Raw genomic sequence first — 7,782 nt, forward strand, 5'->3', positions numbered from 1 at the left:
TTCCTGCTGTTAATACTCCTAGTACCACCTGAGAGGTACCGGGGCTGCCCCGCCACTCCACCAGGCTCCAGACGGCGCTTGCTCACTGACAAGGTCACCAGGAACCTGGGTCTCTAGAGTCTCAATCCAGAGCCTCTGTCCATCCCCAGGGACCGCCAAGTGGGTGTGCTCCTCTCTTGCTTTGGGGATTTACAACTGTTTTATTTCCAAAATAAAGAGAACAAAGCTCCTCTACTGGCAATAATTATCTATACTAATAAAAGCCTAGGTGGTCCTCGTGCCCTCTCACGATGCCCTCACATCATCACAAGATGGCCGGCAGGGGAGGGCAGTTGAGGGCGATCAGGCTGGCAGGCAGAAGCGGTTAGGGACAATCAGGCAGGCAGGCGAGCGGTTAGGAGCCAGCAGTCCCAGATTGTGAGAGGGATGTCTGACTGCCGGTCTAGGAATCGGGCCTAAACTGGCAGTCGGACATCCCTCAAAGGGTCCCAGATTGGAGAGGGTGCAGGCTAGGCTGAGGGACAACGCCCCCGCCCCCCCCCTCCACCCGCACAAATTTCATGCACCGGGCCTCTAGTGGGGTAATAAAAGGAGGTTTAATGGGTGCTCAGGGAAGGAGACACAGCAGCTCTGACAACCACCAGTGCCAACTGTCAAAGCATTACCAGTGCCACTCCCTAAGGGACCAGGAGGCAGGTAGGAGATGAGGAGATGGCTAGAAGGTTTGCCTCTTCCTTCCCCTGGGCGGCAGTGTAACAGAGAGAGGCCCAAGGGGGAGGGAGGAGCAAAGGGACAGAGAGAGGAAGGAGGTGGGAGGGACTGCACGCACCTCAGCAGGAGGCCTTCTCTGAGGCTCCCTGGATCTTCAGTCATGTGACTGAACGTCAATAGGTGTCCCCTGAGCCCAAAGAAGCAGGGTTGGCCAGGAGGAAGCAGCTCCAAGCTGCCCCCAGGGAAGGGCTTTGGATCACCCCAATGCAGGCCGAGGAGAGGGGGACAGGCAGGGACTGGGGAGGCCCCTGGGTCTGAGGCCAGCCTCTGCAGCTGCTATTTTTTGGGTTGAGCAGTGACCAACCTGGATAATTGGATCCTTGCCAGGTGCCCAAACATGGCACAACCAAGGGACCTTGGGAACCTGAATCCTGATTTCATCCCCCTGCTCTCCGCCTCCCTAGGGACCCCTCAGGCTGGGCTGTCTGGGTTCGACCCCCTTCTGCTGCCTTGGTTCTCCCTGGTGTCCCCAGCCCCGCCTGGGCACTCCCTGTGGAGGAAGAGGGCAACTTTCAGGAAACTGGCCAGTGCCAGGGCTGGGCACTGCCTATTAAGATGAGTCTTTCTTGTTATGGTCTCTTGTTTTGATGGAATGTCTCTTCCAAAAGTTTCCTGAGGAAAGATGCAGACGTGGCCACCTTCACGTGCTGCCGCGTTTCACGGATCATTGAGGCTGTGCGCCTCCAGGTTCTCCAGCAGCTGCTAGTCCCGAGCCATCTGACCTCCGGCTGCTTGACCTTGATGATTGGCTCCAGCTGCTGGGGCAGCTCCTCCTGACCTTGTGGACATGTCCCTCCCCCGACCTCCATGTCACATCCTGTCACTAAGAGACCCCCAGCAATGACTACAAACAAACAAACAAGGCAATAGAGAAGGAAACATTAACAAATGGCAGCTCTAATGACCAGCGGAGCACATGGAGGTCACATTCCAGGAATGTGTTTTACTAGAGGCACCTCATGGAAAAACTGAAAATACTAAGAAAGCAGCACACTCCCGACTCTGCCAAAGAACTCTAGCAGCAGCTGCCTCCTGTTAAAGAAGATCTACATCCGGAAGTATTAAATCTCTCATTTTTAAAATTATTATATAATATTTTTGTTAATTCTCACAGGAGGATTTTTTTCCCCCATTGAGTTTTAGAGAGAGTGAAAGGGAGGGGGAGAGACTGAGAGAGAAGCATAGATGTGAGAGACATATTGATTGGTTACCTCCCACACAGCCTGCAGCCTAGGTATGTGCCCTTGACCCGAATCAAACCCAAGACTTTTCAGTCCACAGACCGATGCTCTAACCACTGAGCAACAGCTAGAGCTAATAATATTTTTTGGTGGAGTGGGTGTTATGTTTTTGAACCAGTAGCAGCACTGGAGGGAGAAATAGGGGATCCCCAAAGGTGGCTCAAAAGGTTCTTAGATCTTGGCCCCCTTTGTTGGGCCTTGCTGGCCACACAGACTCGTGTAGATCACATCGCTTGGGGGCCTGTGGTATTAGAATGAATGGACAAGTAAAGTGAGGGGGCGGGCACAGGGAGAAGTGGAGCCCTGCCTGGGTTCTGCCCGGGAGTTTTCTGGACCACATTGGGTGGGTAGAGGTGAGGGGTTACCATCTGCCAGGAAAGGCAGTGAAGCGGATGCCCGCCCCTGCCCGTCTTCAGAGGCTGGAAGGGACTGGATGGATGCATTCTGCACTCAGCCCCCACCAGGGCCCAGCCTGAGGTCACCCACAGCGAGGAGGTGGCAGTCGAACCCAGGCCTGCCACCCCTCCAACCCCAGCGGACACAATGTGCCAGCTGGTGCTACACGGGCGCCTGGGAGTGCCCATCGCAGACTGGAACCAGGAGGGCTGACTGCACCTGCCCACAGTGCGGAACTAGTACCAGGGAGCTGGCACACAACGTTCAGGGGCAAGGACACCCAGTGCACCCCAGGGAGAGGTGAACAGAGCGCAGGTGTGTGTAAGGAGAAACCTCTGAGAGCATTGGGGACAACACCAAGAGGTAGGACACATGCACAGTAGGACCCCATTTGTGTAGAAAAAGAGTGAGTATTTTATGAGGAAACAGCAAATATCTTTTGTCTGTGCACTAATTTAAAAAGACCCACAGGAGTCCACCCCCCACCCCCATTGTTACTAATGATGATTTGGGCGAGAGAGACAGTTTATCTCAGATTTTTGGTTTTGCTTGAATTGTTATCATGAACATGTATACATTTTTGCATGTATTATTTTTTCTAATTTTAAATTGATTTTAGAGAGGGAGGAAGGGAGGAAAGAAGGGAGGGAAGGGGAGAGAGAGAGAGAGAGAGAGAGAGAGAGAGAGAGAGAGAGAGATTAAATGGTTGCCTCCAGTACATGTCCCAACCTGGGATCGCACCCACAACCTGGATATGTACTCTGACCAGAAATCAAACCTGAGACCTTCTGGAACACAAGATGATGCTCCAATCAACTGAGCCACACCGGCCGGGGCTGCATATATTACTTTGATCTAAAAACTGACAGGAGCTGACGTCATTGCCTCTGGGGACAGAAACTTGTTTGGGGGAAGAGGAGGTAGTTAAGAGACACTTCAGCACCGTCTGGAACAGTTAAGTGGTTTGTTTCTTTTTAAAGAGATGCTCTTGGGCAATTTTTAAAGCATTTTAAAAACCTAGTGAATAAATAAAAAATACAACTCCTGGCTGCAGCTTCTGAGCCCTCCCACTTTCCCCTCATGCCTTCGCCACCTCCACCTCCACTGTGCCGGGGAGGCTCAGCTCTGAGCAAGCAAACCTGCCTGCAGCCAGAGGAAGGCCTGCAGAGTCCAGGCCCAGAGAGGCTGAGCGCTGCAGCCAGGGCAGCTCAGCACTCAGGCCCACAGCTCCACAGGAGGCTGCCACACTTACCCAGTCCTCCTGTCAGCTCAGAGGAGCAGGGCTGCAGCCCAGGAACCCAGCTCAGCTCCCCAGAGAGGGCGGGTGCTCTTGACACTGATCCCTGCCCAGTCCCCAAGAGGCAAGGCACCATTCCAAGTGCAGAGTCCTCCAAGGCCCTCTGGTTGCATGCCCACAGGGATCCTCGCGCACCCTGAGCCCACCAGCCAAGGATCCACACTTTGCCCAGTGTGATGTTTGACCCACTTCACCGGCTCCTTCCCCTCACTCATGGCTTCTCCTGTTACTGAGGCTACGGAACATGGGCTGAAGGAGGGGTGTGTGCTTGGGGAGAGATCCCAGGCCCCTGCCCGACACCGAGCTCCCGTCCTCCCGTGCTCCACAGTGGCTGGCAGGGAGCATTGTGGAGTACCTGACAGCTCCCTCCTCTCCTTCCTCTCCCTCAGCTCCTGCCTTCTTCATTGTCATATCAATCTGGACAGCTGTCAAGCCAGCCCTGAAACACACCCAGTTTCCCTACTCGGTTCTGGAAAGAGCCCTGGACAGAAGCCAGGACACCCAGCCTGAAGTCCTCGGTCTGCTCCAACCAGTCTGGTGACCACAGGCATCCTTTGCTCTGGGAGTCAGAGATACCACCTTCCTGCCCAGCTGGGCAAGAACAGGAGAGCTGAGGGGTGGAGGAGGCAGTGTTTATGCCCAACTGGCCTTCAGCATTTACTCAGCACCCGCAGCACACCAGGTGCAGCACCAGGGCACACCCAGATAATGGAGAAAGCGTCTTTACCAGCAAGGAGCTCACGGTGCAGGGCCGTGGCCAGCCAACAAGCAGACAGACACTTGTGTGGAAGTTCTACAGTGACAGCATTCGAAGTAACAAGGCAGGGCCTTAAGTTATGCCTGGGCCAGCTCAGAAGCTTTGGAGAAGAGGGGGCATTTGATCTGGGCTTGGAGGGATGGATAAGAGTTCACCTATTAGAGATCAGAGAGGCCTTGTAGGCAACTGGCAATACAGAGAAAAAGCAAAACAGGCTTCACCTAGAGATGCATCAAAAGGTGAAGATGGGACTGAAGAGACAGGTAGGTGGGCACTGGACAGTGTTGATCTGTATCAGTTAGAGCGCTTTTGGCTACAAGTAAATGAATTGACCAGCTGAAGTGTATAAACATACAGTGTTTTATTTTGTTACATAAGAAAGGGAATCAGGGCATTGCCAGGCTGGAGAATTTAGCAGCTCAATGTTATGGTTAAGAACCATTTTTTCCACTTTGGGCTTGTCTCCTCATGGCCACACGGTGGCTGCCGCAGCACTAGACAACATGCCCTCACACATCCAAAGACAGCAAAGGGCCGCTTCCTCAGCAGCCTGGGCAGACTCCTTCTTACCGCCAGGTCCTCTTATCTAGGCGTGGATCACATGACAGGGCTTTCCCTTGAAGGGAGGCTGGAAAAGCAAGCACGTGGCATTTTTCTGTTCTAATGGAAGGTGACGTGTGCCCTGGGAAGACGGGTGGAAGTTGGGGTCCCGGGAGTGGCCATTGTTAGACAACCAGCTGTGTCTGCCAGGGTCTTGAGAGCCAAGCTTATGAGTAAAGACCATCACGAAGCAATGGGGCAGCTGTCAGAAGCCTGCGGCCAGGGTAGTGGTGGTAATGGGGCAGCTGTCAGAAGCCTGCGGCCAGGGAGGTGGGGGTACAGCCTGAGTGCTGGGACACAGACACACACACACACACGCACACATGCACATGCACACACACACGCACGCACACACGCACGCACACACAGCAGTTCTCACATCATCCTGTAGAGGGGGGAAGGAAGGGTAATTGGCAGGGGTCACCCTGCTCTGGAGGAGCAGTCACCCAGCTTGCTCAGAGTTTCCCCGAAGGCGGGGGGTCCCTGTGGGCATCTGCAGACGGCAATGTGAAGGAAGGGGCTCAGAGCCCAAGACAGGCTCAGAACACATGGTGGGCAGGGGCACTACCGCCTCGCCAATGCCTGTAACCCACCACTAAAGCTTTGTTCCTTCGGGTTCAGCACTGCCCTCTATTTTACAACACAAACACCAACAGCAGGGCGAAGATGCCCTCTGCTGATGTCCCTGGATGTCTCAGCACTCCCCCGCCCTCAGACTCGTCCCCTTGCACTGAGGAAGAAGCAGCAAGCCACTCTCATGGCTGCAGCCCCAGAGGCCCAGGCTGAGGACGAGTCCATCGGGGCAGCTGTGAGGCCAGAGGGAGAGGTGCATGGTCCCCAGCCTTCCCTGAGCCCCCCAAGGAGGGCCCTAGACTCTGATTGCATGGGCACTGTCACTATCATCTGTCCCCTTTACAGACAAGGCACGGGGGCCCAGAGCTGGGCGTACACTGAAGTGCCAGCAGAGGGGAGGGAGGCAGGATTTCTGCAGGGGCCTCCTCTCACCCTGAGCTCCTGGGTGATGGGGCTGCGGCGGGAGTGGGGCTCCCTGACCTCTGAGACACCTCCTCCCAGAGCAGAGCCACTAAGCTGGCTCCAGGCCCCCCACAGACAGATGTGAGAGAGAAACAAACTCTCATCCTGTCAGGTGCTGTTGCAGCAGAAGTAAATCAATGGACTCACTCTTTGGTGTCCTGCTAAGTGGCTACGTGCTGTCACTACGTCACCTCCCATGAGACCTGCCAACCCCTCTGGGATTCTCTAAGCCCTATCATTTGGCAGGTGAGAAGCCGGAGGCCTAGGGCTGAGAGTCAGACCTCCCCAGGTGGCTCCAGCCAAGGGCCCTCTGTGGTCATTCCCCAACTCAGTGAGCAGCAGAATTTGTAAATGGTCCTGAGCCATCCACAGATGTGCTGGGCCAGAATCCATCCTGACAAACCTAAACGTGCGTTTTCAGCATTTCCTGGTGATTCTGAAGAGCAGATCAAGCCCAACGCTTTTGTTTAACTCAGAGATCAGAGGGAAAGGGAAGGCCGACCCTGCCCATCCTCTTTGTGGCCAGGTTGTAATGCCAGCTGGGGACCTGACAGCCCCACGAGAAGCTGGGATGGCTTTGCCACGCAATGCACGTGTTCCCCCATTGCCGGGGGTATCCAAACCCAACCCAGGCAGGCCCCCACAGAGCAGGTTCCTGCCGCATCCGCCTAGTGTGTGCTGGCTGCATCTCTTTTCTGTGGGCACCCAGCCAGGCCCCCAGGCTTCTGCACTGACTCTGATCTCTGGCTCACTCCCAGGGCACTGCTCCTGCTGCGCAGATCTTGAACACAGGTTTGGGCACAGGTCTGGGCTACCTGGACCTGTCCTGACCTCAACAGATAGCCTCAGACAGATAAATTACACCCTTCCCTGGGCCTGAGCTCACCTCTGCATGGCCAGGGAGTTGACCTGGATCCAGAGTCAGGTGAAGCTGGTGGGCCCTACTCCCATTCTCCAGGGAAAGAATCTATCCATTCACTCTTCTACTCATTTGACATTCAGCAAATATGTATTATACACTGACTTTGTGCAATTCTTAGGCACTGGGGACACCACAGAGAACAAACCAGACAGCAATCCCTGCCCCTCAGGGAGGTGTTGTTCCCGGAGACCTACATGCACTGGTGGCATCACGAAGAATTCTGAAATTCTACTGGATGGGAGGCAGCAGGAAGGATGGATGGGAGGATGGATGGATGGATGGATGGATGGATGGATGGATGGTTGCAGAATTGGAAGGAGAGATGGATGGATGGATGGATGGATGGATGGATGGATGGATGGATGGTTTGAGAGGGAAAGAAGCATGAACCCTTACTCTACTCCCTGTGAATAGATTTCCATTTTAGTGGTGCTGCCTGGCTGGCTCCCAGATGAAGCGTGAAGGGGACAGTGGCCTGGATCAAGGCAGGGCATGGTGGGGATCAGTAGTAGGCTGGGGGAGATCTGCTAATGGGCTGGACTCCAGGAAGGTGGCTTGAGAGGAGGGTGTGGAGGACAGGGCTGGGGATGGGGGTAGGGAAGGCATAGGCTGAGGCCAAGGTTTGACGGCATCAACCTGCTTCTCTCCTCCTTTGCCCAGATGGGGGCCTCTCCCTGGGGCATGAGTACCACAGTCTGAGCTGCGCTGTTCCCCTGTCCTGCCAGGGCCAAGTGCCATGAATCAGGCAACCGCAGAGATGGAG

At 54.9% G+C, this 7,782-nt stretch overlaps 1 long non-coding RNA gene across 1 annotated transcript; it reads right to left on the bottom strand.

The window, feature by feature from the left end:
* Positions 1-764: 764 nt before the first annotated feature.
* On the bottom strand, positions 765-3,708 carry LOC102761587. The gene is made up of 3 exons (XR_435529.2): positions 3,502-3,708; positions 3,194-3,196; positions 765-1,615 (listed from the first exon to the last, which is right to left on the bottom strand). It is a non-coding gene; the product is annotated as an uncharacterized LOC102761587 (long non-coding RNA).
* Between the last annotated feature and the right edge of the window lie 4,074 nt (positions 3,709-7,782).

Source organism: Myotis davidii, unplaced genomic scaffold (assembly GCF_000327345.1).
Source record: "Myotis davidii unplaced genomic scaffold, ASM32734v1 scaffold758, whole genome shotgun sequence".
Taxonomy (NCBI): domain Eukaryota; kingdom Metazoa; phylum Chordata; class Mammalia; order Chiroptera; family Vespertilionidae; genus Myotis; species Myotis davidii.